The following is a 25,035-nucleotide window of genomic DNA, read 5'->3' on the forward strand; positions in this document are numbered from 1 at the left end:
TTGTTTTTGTCACAGGCAGACAGAGACACACACACAGTTGGTCTCTCTTGGAATAGAACCCCTACCCAACTAGTTTATCACACTACAGCAGTACACAGTTGCAACATGCGCTACTGAGAATACTGAGTTATAGCAGTCCTAGAGGTGTATTCCTAGGTGGGTGACATAAGCAGGATTGCCAAAGGTGGTCATGTGAATTGTAAAGAGTATGCATATTCTAAATGCATTGTTTCTTTCACAAGCAGGCAGGCAGACACACACACAGTTGACCTGTCTGGGATTAGAACACCTACCAAACTAGTTTAACAAACTACAGCATTACGCAGTTACAGCACACGTCATGGAGATTACTAGGTTATAGCAGCCCCAGAGGTGTATTCGTAGGTGGGTGATATCAGCAGGATTGCCAAAGAAGGGCACTCCATGTGTACTGCAGGTTGTACATGTCTGTTACCTGCGTGTACCCGCTGCTTACTGTCAAGAAAACACATTTACACCTGTTTAAAACTGTCTTATGCAGTCCTAATTGACAGTATCAACAAGGCTTGCAGGTCTTGAACCCAGGACCATGCACACTGAGGTCACTGGGTGTACAACTAAGCCATCTGGGTTGTACACATGTTTCATGGAGTCTATAATGCACATCCTACTACATGTATTCCACAGTACTGAAAACAAATGGGACAGTCCCTTTGTGTACATATGTACAGTACCCTTGAATGTACTGTACTCTGTGAAACAACAAAGACAAGTCTACATCTGTGCAGCTGTCATAACTACATATATATATATATATATATATATATATATATATATATATGCACCTACGGGATGTGTACACACACACATGTATATATGCATATACACAGACATATATATATATATATATATATATATATATATATATATACATATACATACATACACGTCTGAATGCCCTTTGTGACACAGAAGGGTTCCAAACGAACTGACGTGTACACAAAACAGAGGCATCTCTTGTGTTATAACATTTAAATCATAAGCAGTTCACCAGAGAAGTGATGGTTGTTGTGTAGTCAGTAAGCATTGTACCGGATGCGATAGTGCTGTACTTCTGTAGTACCTATCATGAGATAGGCAGGTGTTTGATTCACAGTACTGGCACGTGTGGGTGTGTGTCCATATATGTCATGTATGGTTGGGAATACATCCCACATGTTATCACTCTCCTGAACACTGTTGTTGACATCAGTACAGAGTGAAGTGTAGAAAGAAAGGCATAGGCAGGTGGTTAAACCTCACACATGTAAAGTGTCTGTATGTGTGTGACATAGGTGTATATTTTTGTGAATGTCAGTATGTGTGTGTATGGGTGCGTGTGTGTGTGTGTGTGTGTGTGTGTGTGTGTGTGTGTGTGTGTGTGTGTGTGTATGGCTGTCCGTGTGTATGGCTGTCCAGTTCCTGGAGTGAGGCTGTATTTTACCATAGTGAAATGTTAATGCCCCCTCCCCCCATCCACTCAAAGCAATCTAGCATCCCTGTTGATATCATCAATCATAAATGGACATACTAACCACCTGTTAACATGTACACCCTGGGGTGTGACCTGTTGTTACATAGCCTACTGATGGATGCCCATCCCCACATACACTCACTGCACTGTAGTATCCCTGTCGATGTCCTCGATCTTAAGCTATTCCAACTACCTGTACATGTGTAATCTCTGTGGCGCATCTTGTAATTGTGTAGTAATATAATGATGATATGCACATAGACAGGGGTTCTCATCCGAACACTGGCAACTGTGTGTGTATGTGTGTGTGTGTGTGTGTGTGTGTGTGTGTGTGTGTGTGTGTGTGTGTGTGTGTCAGAGTGTGTGTTACTCTGTCTGTGAATCCCAGATGCCATATGCTGCTTGGTTAAAAAAACTCCAGCTCTACTCAGTTGCATACCGCCTACTTCGAGGCGATCTATGCCTGACATACAAAGCTATGTCAAATCCAGAATTAATGGACATGTTCCACCTCAGTAAATCTAAATCCCTTAGAGCCACACGCTCGAGGGACTTGAACCTCAGCACAGAAATAAATAGAACTTGCTGGAGGGACAGGTTCATAACCCAGAGGCTCCCTTCGCTCTGGAATAGAATTCCAGTTCATGTGAGGCAGAGCACCTCACTGAATCTCTTCAAGAAGAATCTCGATTGGTGGATGGGGATCGTAGGTTTGTCCCAGGGATTACTCCGGTGTCACTATTAGACAGAGGCACAGTAAACTAAACCTTGAAAAGGGCACAGTATACTCAAATCAAGGGGTGGCATAAGCCATACAGAATCAGGCTAGGCTTATAATTGCCCCAGGGCAGATAGCCTAGTATGAACCTATGAACCTATGAGTGTGTGGGTGTGTCTGTGTTTGCATGCTGACATGGCAGTGGGTATTACTGCTTCCCAATGAGAAGCCACTATTTCCACTGGCTTTTACCCTTGTCATCCAGTATACCACTCTTTTACCCACTCCGCACTCCAGGTAACTATACCTGTGATGTCACCCACCATGGTTGTGACGGCTCTGAACACAGTAGCTTACTACATAGCTATCATGCTCTTGGATCATTAGAACAGTAAACATAATTGAAACATGGGAGAATATAACTGTGATGTGGAAGCTACAAAGTGCATGCAGGTATTGTCATACTGACCTGTGGGTAGTCAAAATGTACATATGGGACTCCCACAAACACCAACATCCCCTGGCATATGCAACTACATCTGAAAGAGGAAGGCAGAACATCAAGATCAACATGCTGTTAGTGTTGTTACACATGATACATACTGTCAAATGTACAAAATGCATTCTAAAACTGCAACACATGGTATGTCTGCTGCCTGTCAACACTACTCAAAAATATTAATCTACAATTGTCTACCTAGTATGTTCACCCTGTGCGTCAGACCATATGAACATGTCCCTACACTGATGGTGTGGATGACAGGGATGTGGTACAGGCATCATGATATGCACAGGATGATAATGTTTGCCAGAGGCCTAGGCTGTGCCATTGGATGACGACATGTGTGTGTGTTAGGACCTGTAATATCATTGGGCATGTGTGGATGTTATGCGTGTGTGTGTGTGTGTGTTACATTTGTTTCCAGTGTGTGTGTATGCATGCACACAGGTCTAGCATGTGTCTGGCCTACACAAGGGTAATATTGGCAGCTGCAGACTGTACAAGGCAGGTTTCACAGTTCACGGTGTCTGGCCATGTGACCTGCACCTGCCAGGGGTTGCATGGGCACTACCAGGCAGAGGTCCAGATTGGGTACCGTCTGATGACACGTCCACTGGAATCGTGTCACTGTTGGGACCATCCAGGACCACGTGCACATGGCCTGCTGTGTCTTGGTGTGGACTGCACAGCACCAGCTGCACTGCTGCTGCTACCTCCACTATGGGAGTGGTCATGTGCAGTAGCATGTTCATGTAGACCTTCAACAGGTGATGTAGCTGACCTATGTCCATGTGCCTGATGCCTCACTCCCACCATATGTTCCAGCACAGACATTCCACGCTCGAGGATTGACATGCCATGGTCAAGGACTCCCACCATGTCACCCAATTGTCTATCCAAAACATCTGCAAGATGATGGTGAGCATTTACAAGTGACTGGATGTTGTTAGTTAATGAATGGACAGTAGCCCTCTGAAGCCTCAGACCTTCTCTGTTGTGCCATTCAGCACATGTCTGTGCCTCCATTACAGCCTGAAACATGCGTCTGGTGACTCCAGCTGATGTTCTTGGTCTCTCAGGGGCATGTTGGCCAGTGGTCCTCCTACAAGCAGCGCTGGGCACATGCCTGTGTGGGGCATCACCAGTCTGTTGACTGGGATCATGGTGTGCAGGCACACCTTCCATAGTCACCACACTTCCCTGTTCCATGCTGCCACCCACCAAATGTCCTTCTTCTATGGCCGGTGGTGATGGGGTATGTGCAGGCAGGGAAACGGTGTGCGAGGATGAGGGGGAGACAGGTAGAATGGCAACCAATGACACAGATTTAGCCCCTGACAACTCTGACTGTGCCTCAATCATACTGTCATCATCACTGCTAGAGTCTGTGGGGACACTAACATCAGGTGGACCGCAGGAGGGTAACGCACCTACATCAATACCTGTGAGGGGAAGACAAGAACAGTACATTACAAGTTATATCAGACACACACAGACAGAGAACAGACAGACAGAGACACACACAGACACACACACACACACACACACACACACACACACACACACACACACACACACACAGACAAACACACACGCACACATAGACAGACACAGACACACACAAACACAGACACACACACAGACAGACACACACACAGACAGACACACACAGACCGACACAGACAGACAGACACACACACACACACACACACACACACACACAGAAACACACAGACACATACAGACACACACAGACACACAGGCAGACAGAGACACACAAAAACACAGACACACACACACACAGACACAGACACACACAATTACACACACACAGATGCACATGCTACATGCAGGTGATATGGCAGATGGCATTCAACTTAGACAATTATAGTTTCAGCTTAGGCAAATATAGTGGTAGTTATCATACATCCCTGAGTTACACACAACAGCATGCATGTGGTATAGCAGACAGCATGCACCTTACATAATTATAGTGGTGGTTAGCATACATACCTGTATTGCACCATTTGTGTTAGTAGCCTATGCCCCATACCTGCAACACAATGCATGCACTTTGCACCATTGCACTGCACTGCCATTCTGTGTGCAACATACACCACATGTTAACAGACAATCACTGACCTTTGTACATCTGCCACTGATGCTTTGTGTTGGCCACAGCCCCTATGTGTGAGAACATGAGCAGTAGGGTATGTCAACTGCATACTATGTTTGCCTGAGCCCTAGCTTGCATATCTCCCCCAAAGCAGTGCATGTCTGTTCAACATTATTCCACCTACCCCTAAGCTGAATGTAGACATTATGCATGTGGCTGTACACAGATGTTTGACATGGCTGTCCCTACTTTGCAATGGTACCACAGACCAGCACAGGTTTACAGTACACTGGCCTGCTGTGTGGCGTATGACCTTGCCAATCACATGTAGTATGACATGTCTTCTGTTGATGGGTTGAATGACATGCATACATGTGTAAAACAATGGTGTCCTTTCCAATCTACAGTACAGTAATGGTGTCACAATGCAGTGATGTGTTATACTAACATGGGCCTTCAGCTAATGCAATGTTGTCTGTCCACCCTACAAATATGCAGGGACATAGTGCACATTGAGTTGATGTTCATAGCCATTGCAGGGCATCATGTAGCTTCACAATTGCTATACATTGTGAGCTACTGACACAGTTCATAGCCATGACTATGTTCACATACAATACATATCTAATGTGGAATGTGGCCCATGTCACCAAGGTGTATGCACAATAAACCCTAATGTGGAATGTGTGACACAAGTCACAGAAGGGTATACGGATGACAGCCCTGCACATCTGCAGCCATATTACTGATACCTGGCAACTATGCCCACACATGGCTAACTTACAAGTACTCTATGTTCCACATGCCATCTGTGTACCTCACACACACGAGGAGCAGGCATGACAGTGATGTCTGACACCAGCAGGGTAGATGTACTGTATCTGTGGCTTGATGTGGATGTATGTGAATGTTGTGCAACACATGAATGTATTTGGATATTGTATAGGTGAATGCTTCCATGTCGTGACACACTCCAGATGTTCAATACATGTTATGTGGTGGTTTCATGTTATGCCTACACAAGCTGTACACAGGCCTTTATGATGTTTAATGTTTCGCATATGCAATATCACCATTACACAAAAGCCATAGTTGTATTGTGTCGAGCCAATGTACAATAGGGTATACACACATGTACATCATTTCTACTGTGTGTGTTGTTTCATGTCTCTGGCCATCCTCCATGGCCATGTGTACACATGTCAGTCCAATGGTTGTGATGGCCATCTTATTTCACATGTCAGTGTTATCCCATATGACATACCAATATGCGTGAGCAACGCAAATACATTTCTGTTTTATGTTCAGCTACTAATGACAAAACCAGCAAAGTTTGTGGAACATTTGATAATTCGAAAGATTCTGTTAAACCAAATGAGAGACTAGATGGTAATCGAATATCTCAACGCGATTGTATCATTGTACAAGATCTCATTATTGAACCTCCTATTAATGATACTCCGGAGCGTGTTTTTCCGGTTTTGTTACAGGATTCTGTTGTTCTTGACCATACCGAGCAGATTGACTTGCTCATACTATCCGAAGTTCGGGCGCAGGACAACACATGTATGTCCACCAATCGTGACTTTCAGTTGGGTAGCAATAATTTTTTATGCCATTCGGTAGGGAATGACTGTACTTTTGACTTCAGTTTTAACAAAAGTAATCACGAGACATTTGGCGCTAGGCCTAAAGAAAAAAGAATAACTAAAAAATACGGCAATACAAGACGGGTTGGACATAATGATATTGGGAATGCATTCGTGCAAGCCAACAGTCCATTGTTAAGAAAAGAGACTATTTCAAGAAATGGACTGGATGTGCATGGGCACAAACAAAAGCAGAACTTATATAATAATTTTAATTGTAATTCCAACACGTCTATGGTCCTAATGGACCAGTTTTTATCTGATGAATATGTTTTTGAACCTAATATGAATGTGGTTACTAAGGAAAATTTCAACATGCATGATTTTAAACACAACAGTATTAAGGACATGATATATGATTTTGGGAAAAAGTTGGCTGCATACAAAAACACTAAAATGGATTTTGCTTACCTTTCAAAATGTCTTGATACCAAGATAGTTCCTAAGGGTATTAGATTCTTTAAGCTTCCTTTGGGTATATACCATAGTAAGGAAGTTAAAAGGGAATTTAATGAATTATTTGATAAATTTGGCTTTGCCTATATCCAAATGCTTATTAAATTCAACGATGAAAAACTTAGTTATTTGACCCATGAAGTTGAATGTATGAATGACACTATTATCAGACATTCTGAGTTTAGTAATTGGAAGGACTTGTACAACAAACAGTTTAGAGACACACAAGACAAGGCAGTGATTTTTGACAGAAAGAACAGGAAATTAATGAGGGATAAAGAAAGTTATGACATTAATAGGGCATACATTTGGCCTACTGATAGGAGGAATGAAGGTAGAGAAAGAGTCTACAGTATCAATGACAGACCAAGAAGTGTTAAAGGTGATGAAAATTTTGGAGATACTTCCCGGCACCCAAACAAAGGAACCACAACAACAGATGGAACTAGTTAAAGACCATGTGATCAGAAGGAACCATCTGATCATAGGCAGGGACTATTGAATTTTACATCAATTCTATTATTCATAGTATTAAGAAACATAGTGAACATCTCTGTGTATTGTTTAATGATGTGGTTCACAAATATGTAGAATACCTACCCTCATTAGATAAGAATGACAATACAATAGATTCTCACCAGGTCATGACGGAACACAATGGTTTCAATGTTTACAACTATACTGATATCTCAATTGAGAATGAGTTTGTAAGTTTGATCAGTAAAGGAATGAAATTTATACCTACCTCTGATTTCAATCTTATAGATACAATAAAGGAAGTGAAACTGTATTGCAGAAGACTTAACTTGGCTCTACATTTTGACAATAGTACAGCTGATAATGTTAGCAACTATGCTACTCTTAAGAAACAAAGTACTTTTATACCCCCTAATAACCAGTCCGTTCTTAGTTCTGACGGATAGTGAGTAAAGATATATATTGGTTTTGCTCTAACTATAAAAAGAATAGCATTAAAAAGAGTTTAGGGCTTGATAATCTCACACGGAAGGAAAGAACATGTTTGAACAGCTTAATATGTAATAAAGACCTCATTAATGAAGCCGGATAAAGGAGGTGGTATTGTTGTTTGCTATACTACTGACTACAATTCTAAAATGCACAATTGGCTCTATGATTCAGGAAACTATGAAGTTACATCACAAAATCAAATTAATATAGGTTATAAAAGGATTGATTTGATCATTGAAGAATACATGATAGACAACAGGATAAGTGATGAAATATATAAGTTTATAAGAAATGACTATCCTGTAGTGGCCAAAATTATAGGCATACCTAAAATCCATAAATCCATCACCGACCCGCCATATAGGCCTATAGTGTCAGGATCTAAATCCAAAACTTATAATATAGGAGTCCTGATTGACACTTGGGCCAAAACATATATATAAAGTAGTGCCTCACATTATGAAAGACTCCTGGCATTTTTTACACAACCTTACACCCGACAAATGGAACAAGGAGTATAAATTTATTACCATTGATGTGGTAGATCTATTCACCAGTATACCTAAGGAAGATGGTTTGGAATTTTTCTCCAACAGTCTTAGAAAATATTCTGGGTTCACCTGGGACAAGATCTGCTTGCTCACTGAACTCATGTCATTGGTGTTGGAACATAACTACATTATGTTCCAGGGTGAGCTCTTTAGACAAAAGATCGGTGTGGCCATGGGGGCTTCTTGTGCCCCTATATTTGCTAACATGGTCATGTTAGAATGGGAAACCGAATTTATGTTCAAGAGTAAATACTATGAGAAGGTTGAATATTATGCCCGATTTTTGGATGATTTATTCATACTATGGAAGGGGTCTGAGGATGAGATTCATGAGTTTGTTGAATTCCTTAATAGTACTACTGAATTTCTTAAATTCACTTACAATTACAGTATTAAGAAGATTGCCTATTTAGATACGTTTATTTGGCATACAGATGATGGATTTGCTTCTAGAATTTTCAGAAAGCCTACATACTCCAATGATTTTATTGCCTACAATAGTAACCATCCGCCTTACATGTTTAGAAACATTATTAAGGGACAATGCATCAGAACGGCACGAATGTCCTCTACGGAGGATGTTATGAAGGAAGATATGGATTTATTATGCAACATGTTCCATAAGAGGGGATATCCGATGAAAATGATTAAGAAAATTTCTCATTTTGTTATTACTGAATGGTGTAACAAATATAAACCGTTACTCGGTGACATTGATGGCTTAAACAATATTAGGGCTAATGAACTGACTGAAAATTTTAATAGAGCTTGTGTGCTTATTTACAATCCTTGCATATTTTATTAAGGAAATTTTGCATAGACACTGGGATGTCATTAATTCAAACGGCTTAGATATTAAGTTAGGAAATAAACCAAAGATTGTATACAAGGTAGCACCTAACATCAAAAGACTCCTGGAACGTTCAGATAGGTTGAAGTTAGGAAAGATAAATATGCTCGAGGGAGTACTAAGTGTGGTAGGTGCCGCCAGTGTCGCTACATAAATGAAGCTGATAAAGTTATATTAGCTGACATGAACAAAACTGTGATTAAATGCAAAAGAGGGAATTGCAATAGTAAAAGGGTGGTCTACCTGGCTTGTTGTACAGCATGTAGGGCTTATTACATTGGAAAAACGGAGAGATGTATTAAAACGAATATATGAACACTATTATAAGATCAGCAAACATGATACTACTAATCGCTATTTAGGCATGTGTCTGATAAAGGGGATAACCACGTGTTTACATTTGCTGTTATTGATCAAATCTATTTGCTTGAAGGCAATTGGAAAAATGAATTAGCTCTCAAGGAAAGTACATGGCAAATAAAAACTGATGCAACTAGATATCCAGGTCTCAATGACCATATTAGCATCAAACCTTTCCTTGTTGAATAAATATATCTTAGAATGTCTATGGGAGATATAGTGAGTAGTTTTTAGAAATCTTAACTAAGGTTTTAGAAGTTTTTAGCATAGTATTTTGTTTATATGAATTATTTATGTATTGTGTAATAATATGAAAATTATTATATATTAGCGGGTTATCTGAAGTGAATTTATTATTAGATCTATCTTTTTATATTTCATGCATATATTTTAGATAGGTTTTTTGTATAATTAAGTACATATTTTGTTTATATATAGTTATATGATTCTTGCAGTATGTCCAGTGTTTTTATGTTAGTCTAATAATGTTTACCATTGTGTTGTAGAAGAAATTTAATCCCTATTCGTGTAAGGATTTTTCACTATTTTTAACTAAGGATGCTGTGGCTTTAAGAGATTTGGCGCACTTTTGATATGTGTTACATTTGTAGTGTATAAAAGATGTAATGATTTTTAATGGCATCAGTTCTGAGGAAGATTGGTTGTACCAATCGAAAGCGCTTAACTGTGGACACATTCTGTGGACTTATCTGCTTTACTTTTTGGTGGTCGTAATAAAGAACCATTGTACTGCACTTGCTGTTTACATTGTTCCTGTTTCAGTGATCTACTGCTGTTCCTGTATCTGGGACCTTCCGTATCCGCACGAGCTGCGTCCTGTCCTGCACTTCTTATACCTGTTTGTCTTCTGATTTTGCTATCAGTTTATCGTTCCATATATATATATATAGATATATATATATGTGTGTGTGTGTGTGTGTGTGTGTGTGTGTGTGTGTGTGTGTGTGTGTGTGCAGACATCACTGATATACACACACACACACATATATATATATATATATATATATATATATATTTATTTATTTTTTTTTTTGTATTAGTTTGTAACAGTGTCCTATTTGTGATCATTGCAGTGAAATGCATATGGTATAAGGTGTAGTCTCAAGAGTATGAAACATGTGTACACCTTGGATGGCTTAGTGGTACGTCCCATGACTATAGTGTGCATGGTCCAGGGTTCGACACCTGCGATGCTTTATAAATGTCTTTTACTGCAGAATAAGGCTCATTTAAGCAGTTGCAAGCATGTTTAAAAGTGTTTGTGTGACTTTATAGCAGCAGTTAAACACAGTTAAACAAACTTTGTAATGTATAACCTGTGCACGTAAACATGGCCACATCTGCTAAATACTCCAGATATGTGCATTTCAGTGACGTAACATGTCACTATGTGCTGACATAACATTAAATTCTCTGTTGACTGTGCTGTCCTGCACACATGGGTTTATATGGGTGATTCGAATGTACATTATACAGACGATTACTACCTATATATGCAAGCTGTGGTTAAGGTATACTTTTGCACATGATAAACATCCCTGCCTTTATCGGGATTGTAACCTCGAATGCACAGATACTATGCAGATGCTGTAACCATTACACTGTTGGCATTAATGTTGCTTCCGCCTATTTCCTATTTTGATGATTTCTATGTGTAAGCTAGGCTAAGCAAAGGGTGGTAGCCCCCAAACTCACTGAGCTTCACGTACTCTTGAAATAACAACATATAACAAATGCACTGTGGGACAATACATTACATTCCTAACTACATTGGGCATATCCCCTCACTGACACACTTCAAGGGAAATCTTGATGTGTGAATGGGTAACAGACTATACACCCCTAGGATCATGTGTCCCAGAAATATACAGCCAGGGGGTGGGGGAGCCTGTCCAGTTTGATAGCTGCAAGACCTGTTGGGGGAATTGAGTGGTGTTGAATTGCCACATTAACTTGCCCTCTTTAGATCAATAAGTGCCCCTATCACCCTCCACAACCCCAGTCTTCAACAGCTTCCAGCAACTCTGCCTGGAATTGCTTCATTGGCTATGCTTGACAAAGGCTCGGTTACTTCATCAGTGGTGCGAGGAAGGCCAACACACTATTGCTATGCTTCTAATTGCCCTTGGGAAGATAGGCATTAGGCTATCTGTGAACGTCTAACGTGCAGGCCATCACAGCCATAATATGTGAATAAACAGACCTTCAGATAAGACAATATACAGTGTGAACTCACCATGTAGTCAGGAAACAGATGAATACAGCAAGAACATACAGAACACTGATACTTAGTCACTCCAAAAGCCTATCTTGGAAGCTAGAAGACTTGTATAAGTTTAAGGCTTTCTATTGCTTACCACTAGGTTACCTACAGGGGAGATGAAAACAAGCACAGATGGGGAACATGCATGCAATGATACCATACCGGCCTATGTTTCAGCCTTAAGCTTTGGAATACTGGCCAAGGCTATTGGTGCCCCCATGGTGCCTTATTTAGGAGAGTCTCAAAGGTGAATACCAGCTCCATAAACAGCACAATAGCAGATTCAATGAGGATTATGCTAGTCAACACCAGGGGTTGTGATCACAACATGCATGCACTCACAGCACTCCTCAGGATGGACAACATCAACATCTGTGCATTAACTGAAATCTGTCTTAAGGTTCCTGAGAGCACACCAGCACTATCAGACTACAAACCATACCACACATTTCAGCCAGAGAACATGGACTGACAGACATGGAGGGGCTGTATCCATATTCATCAGGGATACCTACACCTCCAGGTTAGTGGAGCAGCATGATACCTCTGTGATCATCCATGTGCAGCTAACATCAGCCACAACTGCAGTGTGGAATATGGCCTGCTATGAATCACTCTCCATGACACAGGACCTCCACTCCACCTACCTGGAGACAGTGGAGAACACAACAGTCCTAATGCACACCCTGGCATTGGTCGATGTCAACTACCATACCATTAACTGGGAAATGTACTCCGGTACTCACTTCCAGGACCAGCACTTCCTGGAATGTATCACCTCATATGCCCTGTATCAGGTGGTAACCACCCTAACGAGGGGTGGAAACTACTAGATGCAGTCATCACCAACATGGGCAACAGGTGCACCACAGCAGAGGTTAACCAGTCACTGGTTAGATCTGACCATGAACTATTCACTGTTTCCACACCCTAGCATCTCCCCCACCCACAGATACTACAGTGTATACCTTTCCTACAGCTAAATCTACACTACTAGTGACAGGGGTAGGGAGTTTCACAGCCCCCATGCTAAGGTGAAGCACTGCTCAAGATACAGACAGATTTATAAATGCAGTCTATAAGCACCTGCATGGATTTATGGATCATGCCATCACTGGTAAACCAACTCCTCCTAGACAAGGACACTGGTCTGGTGGACCTCTGCAATAAACAGGCTATACTACAGAAGTAGGACAGTGTTCCAGACACACAGCAAATCCCACGAAGGGCAGACCTCCCTGACCACTATTAGTATGATACGTAGGTCCCTCATGACATCATCCAAGGCTAACATCAGCAGGAGAATACACAAGGATTCAAAAGATAACCACAAAGCCTTCTGTGCCGGTGAAATATAGCACAAAATATGCTGACCCTACTGATATTGCCAACATCCTTGCAGATGCATTCGGTGCATACTTCACCCCCTAAAGAGCCCACAACACTACCCGAAAGTTACAGTATACCAACCATCAGAGACACACAGGTGGAAGTGGCCCTCTCTAACAGCAGAACACAGCATCAATGGAGGCAGATATTGACCCAGACTGCATCTTACAAACTGTACAAGACAACCTGCCCCCCACCTAATTGGGCATTCCTACTCAGCCTCTCCACAGGCTACATGCCCATACAATGGCACGTGGCAATGGTTATACCACTCCTTCAAGGTGAAATCACAGCTGACCATGGTAACTACCACCCCATAAGCCTGACTAGTCTGGTCTGCAATAATATGATTCACATCCTAATGGCACTCATTAACTATGACATTGGTAACCTTCGAACATATGACCCAACCCAGATCAGCTTGGTTGAGTGCAGTTCATGTCTACTGAACCTGTGTGACATCTTACATACAATCCCCAAGACATTAGATGATGGGGGGGGGGGTTCACACATACTACCTGGACCTCAACAAGGCTTTTGACACCATGCCCCACTCAGGTATTGTTGATTGTCTTCAACCCAATAGGACTTAATAGGAAAAGTACTTTCAATCCCCCCACACATCCATTACTCAAAATTTATGAGGAACTTATTGAACAGGATTTTCGCAATATTTATCATGATACAAGTGCACTTGAGCAAAATAATTTTGAAGCATATGAACTTGAATACATAAATATGCTATCTAAGGAACACATCAGGATCATGAAACCCGACAAGGGTGGGGGGGGTGGTCCTTATGTATGATTCGAATTATGAAGCACATATGCATCATTTACTTCATGATGAGAATCAATACTGTCTAATTTCTCGTAACGAATACAATATTGCCTTAGCTAGGATTAAATATGCCCTTTACGATCACCTTTTGCAAGGTTCTATAAATGAAAAACTTTACAATTTTTTGCTAGTCAATAAACCCACAACCCCTGTAATCTTTGGAATTCCGAAAATTCATAAAGGAATTGACCCCTTAAATTTCAGGCCCATTGTGTCTAGTGCAGGGGGCATAATGGAACCCATTGCTAAATTCATTGATTACATTACCAAACAGTACATCCCAGCTTTAACTCATGTATGTAAAGATTCGTGGGAATTTCTAAAACACTTTCCAGTTGAAAAATGCCCTCCTACAGCTCTTATGGTTACTGTGGACATTAAGGATTTATTCCCTAGCATCCCCCACACAACAGGTTTGGATTGGTTTGGTGATTTCTTTAAAAACGAAACAAATTTGGGCAGCAATTTTTCTAATTTAATAATTGAACTGATGGGCATGGTACTAGAAAATAATTATATTTTTTTCAACGGCGAACTTTTTAAACAGCTTAAAGGAGTAGCCATGGGTGCCTCCTGCGCAACCATTTATGCTAATGTAGTATTGCACAGATGGGAGCAGGCACACATTTTTGACACTGTATGGAGACAACATCTTATTTATTATTGTAGGTACCTAGACGACATCTGCATCATTTGGGAAGGCACGGAAGACCAGTTAATGTCCTTTTTACAACACATCAACACAACTACTGATTTCTTGACTTTCACTCATAAATTCAGTAAAGATGAACTGCACTATTTAGATGTAACAATATATAGGGACCCCCAACGACTAGAATTGCATTCGAAAGTATACAGAAAACCTTCTTTCTCAAATTCTTTGCTACATTACAACAGCCAACACCCATTCCATCAAAAGAAAGGAATAGTCAAGGGGCAATTAATAAGAGCCTCCAGAATGTGTAGCAACTCTGCAGATTTTTTACAAGAAATAAATAATCTATACAATATGTTCACTGAAAGGGGATACCCCAACAATTTACTCACAACCCTTATTGATGAAGTGGTGAGTAAAAGGGATTCCCTATATACCCCCTTATTAGGGATTTCCCGGGCTAAAAACCATGAACTTCAAGCACAGAAGAACAGGATTGATGAGAATGGAATCAGTTTCACATATACATTTTCAGATAATTCACCCGAAATAGAGAAAATTGTATCCAAATATTGGTTTGTTTTAACAAGTAACGAGGATTTCAAAAACATCATTTCCAGTAAACCTAATTTTGTGAGAAAAAGGGGGCAAAATTTAAAAGAACTTTTTGAGAGAAGACCAATCACACTTAAAAAAACACAGCACAAGCAGAATGGCACCTATAAGTGCAGGGCTTGCAAGCAATGCGCCCTCATTATTAATGACTCACATATTTATTTAAAAGCCCGTCACACAAAGATACGATCTCCCGGGCATTTTTCATGTGGCACAAAAGGTGTGATCTATTTAGGGGTGTGTATCACCTGTGGTGGCTATTACATAGGGAAAACAGAACGAGAATTTAGAAAAAGATTATATGAGCACACCTACGAAATAGAAAAAAAGAAAGAAAGCAATGCTTTCTTTAAACACTCCCTTGAATGCCCTGATTTTAAACTCAAATTTATGATTCTTGAACAAGTAAATCCTAATGTTAGAGGGGGGGATTGGGAGTCCACTTTAGAATATAGAGAGCTGATTTGGCAGCTTAAACTTGACGCAGGCAAAACCCCAGGGCTCAATGGCACCTTAAGCATAGGCTCTGTCTTGAAGCTTAGAAGGGCCAGGTTGTGAACACAAATCTATCTTTTTCATTCACTTAACTATTTTTCCACTCATTCATTTATTTATTCATTCATTCATGTATCGCGTTTAATTATTTTTTTCTTGTTCATTACTGTCTGTCACTCTCTTTCCTCTTTCTCCTTCTCTCCCCCTCCCCCCTTCCCTTTCCTTCCCCCCCTCCCCTCTACTTTCACTTCCCCCTTTCTGTCTCACCCTTTCTTCTACTGCTTTCCTTCTTTTATCCCCATAACCACTCTCCCTTCCCCTCCCCCCTCTCCCCCCTTCTTCCCCTTTCTCACTTGCTATGCCATTCCTCTCTTTCTCTTTTTCTTCTTTTTCCTCTTCCCCCTTTTTTTCTTTCCACACTATTCAGCCCTACTTTGGTTTAATGAATTTTTTAAACGCAAAGGTAATTTTTGTTATGGTGTTCATTTATACTATTACACAATGACACATAAACATCCATTTTTGAGGCACCATAATGCACTTTGCACTTTAGGATGTAGAAGAAAGAAACTTCTTTAAAATTAATACTAACATTCATGTACTAAAAACATAGATTCATAGTATAGTACACCAACTTTAATGAATCTAGGTTCAAAACAATTCAAATCTGCTTTTAATGTTTTAAATAATGTTTTTTATGAATGCAAATAATCAGAAAATTTTGTTTAGATGTACAAGCATTTTTAATTTAACATGTGATTAATTAAGGCAGCTATTTAAGCAGTCACTTAGGGCTGCAAGGTGTTCTTGACTTGATAAAGCCTGGAAGGTATCCGGACGAAAGCGCTTGTCTCTGATTTTGGATTTTACAAGTTCGTTTACTTCAATTTTAAATAAAGAAGTTTCCTACACTGCCTTTTGAATTATTGCTTCTGCTGGCGGACCTGGTATTTTTTCTTGGGTCTTTGGTCTTTGTTCGTGAACTTCCTGGATTGTTGATAAACGCACCAGCCTGTACATTCACTCATACAACAGGCTTACACACAGAACCCACATGGTAAGACTAGTGGCCTCCAGGTCCAACTCTTGAACAGTCATGACTGGTGTCCCACAGAACTCAGTCCTGGGAGCCCTACTGTTTGGCATATACGTCTCAGATGTACAGGCAAACACAGGTGGACTATGGCAGACCATATTTGGAAATGACTGCAAACTGGGAGCCATGACTGATAGTCCAGCTGACAGGGACATCCCTCAAGGGGCCTCACAGAGAACGTCACAGGGTGCCAACGGCACGGCCTCCAGCCAAGTGCCACTAACTGCATGGTCATTCCAGTGTTGAATTGGCACTGACATATTAACATGTGAGTGACAGCCACTTTAATACAAATGAGGTAATGGGGTATCTGGGGACTAAGGTAGATAGTGATCTCCCCTTTAACAATCATATCTCCACAGTAGTTAGGACACCCTTCTATGTAGGCCATCTGATTACTAAAGGATTCCCATCTAGACATACTGGGGTTATAGTGCCCCTTTACTCATCACTCATCAGTCCCATCATAAGGTATAATAACCCATGTGGGATGTACCTCAGAGGACACTTCCAACAGCTGGGGTGTCCATGAATGTTCCTCACCAAGGGGAATACTGGCCTCCAGCATATGGCCTATACAGCCGGACTGAATAAACTCCTGCTTTACTCAGTGGCATCTCGTTTACCCAGAGATGATCTCCACTGGCCAATACAGCCATGTCAAACTCAGGCTTGATGGATATACTCCACCTATGGGAATCCATGTCACAGTGAGCCACACACTGTAGTGAGCTGACCTTGCCACAACAATAACCGGAAGATACTGGAGGGACAGCTTCCTGTCACAGACACTCCCCATACTTTGGAATAACATCCCTAACTACATTATACAGAGCCCCTCACTAACACTCTGCAAGAGAAACCTTGAAGGGTGGATGGGGAACAGTAGATGCACCACAGGGATCCCGCCATTGGCTCTGCTCCACAGAGGGATGGTTAATGAATCAATGGGGTGGCAAAAGCTGATACATTTTGGCTGGCCTTATGAATGGCCTCTGGCAGTTGGCCAAGTATCTCCCTATGAATCTATACATATAGTATCTGCATATGCTGATAGTTTAATTTACTGTTCAGGTGTTGACTTACCTTGTGCCAATGGCTGCTTTGTGTGCAATAGTTGAGGGCTGCCTATGTTGGATGCTCACAGTAGACTGCCTATACATGACAATTTACAGGTAGTCTTGTGTGTGTGCCATCCATTTCTACTGTGTGTGCAGGTGGATAAAGGTGTCAGTCCCTAGGTGCCTACACCGTCAGTGTGTGTGCTATATGTTCCCTCTTTGCCAAGGCATGGGCATCCTGGGCACACCTCCATCTGCCCACTGGGGCTGGCTCAGGGTGTTCATGGTCTGAGTACCTCTGTGCCTGTGGAGCCCTTGACAATGGTGGTGGGCTGTAAGGTCTGTAACATCAGCAGCTGTTCCATTGTATAATAGTAACTATTTCACATAGGGCCATGTTAGTGTGTCTCTGTCTAGGTATGTTAAGGTTTCAGCAGATGTCGTACAGTGGGTGAATAATTGGTTATGGTATGACAGTATGTATTGTTGTAATTAGTTTGGGTGTGGGGGAGATGTCGGTGGGTGTACATAGCATTTGCAGGTGTGTAGGAACTACTTTTATACATTTTCTATATGTGTGTGGGGGTTCATTTCCTATGTGAACACCTATCTCTTAGTGGACTAATAATGTGGTAATTGCTGGCTGATTCTTTAAGGCACTGCTAAATGCTTCCTGTATAGCATGTAGGTATTTAGTCCTTGAATCATTTTGGCAATACATCGGAATGTAATAAAGTGTCGCTACGTGAAAGATGTCTGTATATTTCTGTCATGGATATTTGCAGTCATTTTAGTTGTGTTGGTGACTAAACCTATTTGGCTCATGTCCATAGAACATATTTGTAATAGTGTATTGCCATATACTTTTCATATGTTATGTTCATATTGTTTGGGGGTGACAGAATGTGTGATTGCTATGGTCCATGTTATACTCAGATTTGAACACTTCAGATGCTGTATACACACACGTATGTATGTATGTATGTGTATATATATATATATATATATATATATATATATATATATATATATATATATATATATATATATGTATAGAGATATAGATATATAATATATATTATTGCATTTGTTTATATGTACTTCCATAGATCTATATATCTACATATATATGTATATCTCTATATATCAACATGTATCTATGTATCTCTCTCTCTCTCTCTCTATATATATATATATATATATATATATATATATATATATATAGAGAGAGAGAGCATACACCTTTCATTGGGTACATGGTGGTTTGTTCTATTTCCACACAATCCTCCCTTTTGTGTTTTAACCTATCTGAATACACAACTGGCATAGGTGCATCTCAGGTAGCTTACTGGTAGGTTACTCTCAGGATGGTGTACATGGTTGCGGGTTCTAATCCTGGAAGTGGTTATTATTTTACCTTTCAGAATAGGCACGGGTTGGAAAAGTGTGATTAACGCACATTTAAGTGGCTGTATGTGGGTTTGCCTGTGGTCTGAGCAATATTAAGTAAAGGTTAAACCTGTGAAGCACTTATCCATTTAACCATGTTTAAGCACCACTTTTTCATCGCACAAACCCGCACAAAACTGCTTACAACTGCTTAAAAGTGCTTTAATCAACCTGCATTCAACAGCCCTTATTCTGGCCCTCAAAATAAATTATCAGCCCTTGCAGGTCATGAACCCAGGACCATGAACACCACAGTCACTGACTTTACCACTAAGGATTCTGAGATATGTACAAATGTTATGGTGTTTAGAATATACATTTTACTATGGGCATTCCTCACTACTGAAAACAAATGTGACAGTCAGTTGGTGTACATATGTATGATACATGTTAATGTTCATATGTTTGTGGAATTAAGTGTCGCAGTGTGACCTGACACGGTGTATTATGGATGAGAATCGTTCTTGTTTTGTTTCTTTTTTATATTGTCTCCATACTCCATGTATACCCCTCCAGTTCACTTATTGAACATCCAACCTAGGCTCTCCTTGATGCATAATTTCATTGCCCATCATTCCTTCCCCCACCCCAATCTCCACATACACAACAACCATCCCTTCTATGGTGAATTAAGTTAATATTAATAGTTATAATAGCAGAACTGCATGTGTTTTATGTACACTTCAGTTAATTCGGATTGCTTCTGTGGCACAAAGTGTGTTCATAGATGTTTATATATATGGCAATAGATGTAACTGTATATATATGTATATCTATATATATCTATATATATATATATATATATATATATATATATATATATATATATATATTTAGTATTAATTTGTAACAGTTATACATATGTAGATTTGTATATGTTGATTCGCAAACTACAGTACATTACAATGTACTGTATATATGTACACAAAGTGATTGTCCCATTTGTGGTCAGTACTGTGGAATGTCTATAGTATAAGTTGTAGTCTAAAGACCATGACACATGTATACAGCTCAGAGTGGTAAGTCCCATGACTATTGTGTGTGTGGTCCAGGGTTCAACACCTGCAATTCTTTAAAAAATGTGTTTTATTCCAGAATAAGGCTCATTTAAGCAGTTGTAAGCATGTTTAAAAGTGTTTGTGCGACATTAAAGCAGCAGTTAAACAAACCTTACAACTTATAACATGTGCACGCATACAGGGTCACATCTGCTAACTACTCAGGATATATACATTTCAGTGAAGTAACATCTCACTATGTGCTTACATAACATTACATTCTCTGTTGACTTTTACCCTCCAGCACACTTGGGTATATATGGGTGTTTCAAATGTTTATTATACTGACAAATACTACCTAGATATGCAAGCTGTGATTAACGTATACTTTTAACATGAAGAAAATCTCTTTATTGGGATTTGAACCAGGAATGCACAGATACTATGCAAATGCTGTAACCATTACACTATTTACAATAACGTTGCTTCTGCCTATTTCCTATTTAGATGATTTCTATGTGTAAGCTTGGCTAAGCAAAGGACGGAGGCGCCCAAACCCACTGAGCTTCACTTCCTCTTGAAGTAAAAACATAAATGAAATGAGAGACTATAAATTACATTCCAAACTACATTAGGCATAGCCCCTCACTGACACACTTCATGAGGAACCTTGATGTGTGAATGGGTAACCAAATATACACCCCCTGGGATCATGTGTCCCAGAACCATACAGCCAAGGGGGGTGGGGGAGCCCCTCCAGTTTTATAGCTGTAAGACCTGTTGGAGAAATTGAATGGTGTTGATGTTTCACATTAACATGCCCTCTTTAGATCACTAAGTGCCCCTATCACCCTCCACCACCCCAGTCCTCAACAGCTTCCGGTAACTCTGCCTGGAATCACTTGATTGGCTATGCTTAACAGAGGCTCAGTTACTTCATCAATAGGGCTGAGAAAGCCAACACACTGTAGCTATGCTTTTAAATGCCCTTGGGCAGATAGCCTACTACCTTTCTGTGAACCTCTAAAGTGCAGGTCATCACAGACATAATATGTGAATAAACAGAGCTTTCAGATCACAATATATAGTGAAAACTCACCATGTAGTCAGAAAACAGTTAAGTACAGAAAGAACATACAGAACAACAGTACTTAGTCACTCCAAGCCTATCTTGGAAGCTAGAAAACTTGTATAAGTTTAAGGCTTTCTGTTGCTTACCAGTAGGTTACCTACAGGAAAGATGAGAAACAAGCACAGATGGGTAACATGCATGCAACAATACCATACCGACTTGCATGTGTCAGCCTTAGGCTTTGGAATACTGGCCAAGGCTATTAGTGCCCCCATGGTGCCTTTTTTAGGCAAGTCTCAAAGGTGATTCCCACCGCCTGTAAACAGCACAATAGCGGAATCATTGAGGGTTATGCTACTCAATGCCAGGGGTTGTAATCACAACATGCACGCACTCACAGCACTCCTGCATATGGACAACATTGACATCTGTGCAGTAACTGAGATGTGTTTTAAGGCTCCTGAGAGCACACTAGCACTACCGGACCACAACCCATACCATACATTTCGGCCACTAAACATGGACTGACACAGACATGGAGGGGGTGTATCCATATTCATCAGGGATACCTACACCTCCAGGTTAGTGGCAGCATGATACCTCTGAGATCATCGATGTGCAGCTAACATCAGCCACAACTGCAATGCAAACTGTGGCCTACTACAGATCACCCTCCATGACCCAGGACCACCACTCCTCCTACCCAGAGACAGTGGAAAACATGACAGTCCTACCGATCACCCTGGTATTGGTCGATGTCAACTACCCTACCATTAACTGGGAAACGTACTTGAGTACTCACTTCCAGGACTAGCGCTTCCTGAAATTTATCACCTCATATGCCCTGTGTCAGATGATAAACTCCCTAATGAGAGGTGGAAACCTACTAGAAGTGGTAATCACCAACATGGGCGACAGGTGCACCACAGCAGAGGTAAACCAGTCACTGGTTAGATCTGACCATGGACTTTTCACTGATGATTTCCACACCCAACCATCTCCCCCACCCGAGGAAACCACAGTGAATACCTTTCCTACAGCTAAATTCACACTACTAAAGACAGAGGTGGGAGGTTTCACAGCCCCCATGCTAAGGGAAAACACTGCTCAAGATACAGAAAGATTTACAAATGCACCTACAAGGATGTATGGATCATGCCATCACTGGTAAACCAAGACTTGCTCCTCCTAGACAAGGGCACCAGTCTGCTGGACCCCTGCAATAAACAGGCTATACAACAGAAGTAGGACAGTAGTCCAGAAAAACAGCAACACCAAGAAGGGCAGACATCCGTGACCAGTATTAGTAAGAAACAGAGGTCCCTCATAAAATCATCCAAAGCTAACATCAGTAGGAAAATAGGCAGGGATTCGAATGATAACCACAAAGCCTTCTTTGGCTATGTCAAGGATCTAAGTGGTAACACACAGATTTGCACTGTGCCAGTGCAATATAGCACAAAATATACTGACCTTACTGATATAGCCAACATCCTTGCAGAGACATTCAATGCAATCACCCCCTAAAAAGCCCACAACAATACCTGGAAAGTACTGTATCCCAAACATCAGAGACACACAGGTGGAAATGGCCCTCTCAGATGGCAAAACACAGCATCAGTGGAGGCAGATGGTGTCCCAGACTGCATCTACAGGACAAACTAATCCCCCACCTAATTAAGCTTTTCAACCTCAGCCTCTACACAGGCTACATGCCCATACAATGGTGCATAGCAACGGTTATTCCACTCCACCAAGGTGGAAACACAACTGACCATGGTAACCACCACCCGATAAGCCTGACTAGCCTGGTCTGCAAAGCTATGGAGCGCATCCTCATGGCACTCATTGACAATGACATTGGTAAACTTCAAACACTTGACACCCAGGTCAGCTTGGTTGATTGCAGATCATGCCTACTGAACCTGTTTGACATCTTACCGACAGTGACCAAGACGTTAGATGAGGGGAGAGGTGGTTCACACTTACTACCTGGACATCGCCAAGGCTTTTGACACCATTCCCCACTCAGATATTATTGATAACCTCACCAGCCTGTTCTTAAACCCATACATCACAGGATGGGTTGCCAACAGGCTTACACACAGAACACACATGGTAAGACTAGCAGCCTCCAGGTCCAACTCTTAACCAGTCACAACTGGTGTCCCACAGGACTCAGTCCTGGGACCCCCTACTGTTTGGCATATACTTCTCAGAGGTACAGGCAAACACAGGTGGACTACGGCAGACCGTGTTTGGCAATGACTGCAAACTGGGAGCTATAATTGACAGTCCAGCGAACACAGACATCCTTCAAGGGGCCTCACAGAGACCGACACAGGATGTCAATGTCATGGACTACAGCTAAGTGCCACAAACTGCATGGTCATTCCATTTTGGAAAACTAAACACCCACATATTAACACTTACGTGGCAGCCACTTTAATACAGACAAGGTAATAGGGTATCTGGGGACTAAGGTAGATAGTGATCTCTCCTTTGACAATCATATCTCCAGAGTAGTTAGGACATCCTTCTATGTAAGCCATCCACTTACTAAAGGGTTTGCATCTAGACATACTGAGGTTATAGTGCCCCTTTACTCATCACTCATCAGTCCCATCATAGAGTATAATAACCCATTTGGGATGTACCTCAGAAGACACTTCCGACAGCTGGAAGGTCCAAGAACATTCCTCGCCAAGGAGGATTACTGGCCTCAAGCATATGTCCTATGCAGCCAGACTGAATAAACTCCTGCTTTACTCAGTGGCATCTCGTTTACTCAGAGATGATCTCTGCTGGCCAACAAAGCCATGTCCAACTCAGGCTTAATGGATATGCTCCACCTATGGGAATCCATGTCACAGTGAGCCACACACTGTAGTGAGCTAAACCTTGCCACAACAATAACTAGAAGATGCTGGAGGGACAGATTCCTGTCACAGAAACTCCCCATGCTTTGAAACTACATCCCTAATTACATTATACAGAGCCCCTCACTAACACTCCTCATGAGAAACCTTGAAGAGTGGATGGGGAACAGTAGATACACCCCAGGGATCCTGCCATTGGCTCTGCTCCACAGAGGGACAGTTAATTAATCGATGGGGTGGCAAAAGTTGACACATTTTGGCTAGGCTTACGAATGTCCTCAGGGAGTTAGCCAAGTATCTACCTATGAACCTATGAATCTATACATACAGTATCAGCACATACTGATAGCTTAATTTACTGTTCAGGTGTTGACTTACCTTGTGCCAATAGCAGTTGTGTGTGCAATAGTTGAGGGCTGCCTATGTTGGATGCACACAGTAGACTGCCTATACATGACAATTTACATGTAGTCTTGTGTGTGTGCCATCCATTTTTACTGTGTGTGCAGGTGGAGAAAGGTGTTAGTCCCTAGGTGCCT

General features: G+C 41.2%; 1 protein-coding gene across 1 annotated transcript in view; it reads left to right on the top strand.

Moving 5' to 3' along the window:
- The window catches only part of NDST4 (N-deacetylase and N-sulfotransferase 4), a 2,939,889-nt gene that overhangs the window by 1,517,243 nt on the left and 1,397,611 nt on the right, over nt 1–25,035 (top strand). The window lies entirely within an intron of this gene.

The sequence above is a fragment of the Protopterus annectens genome, chromosome 2.part0, assembly GCF_019279795.1.
Source record: "Protopterus annectens isolate FY-2018-M chromosome 2.part0, PAN1.0, whole genome shotgun sequence".
NCBI lineage: Eukaryota > Metazoa > Chordata > Ceratodontiformes > Protopteridae > Protopterus > Protopterus annectens.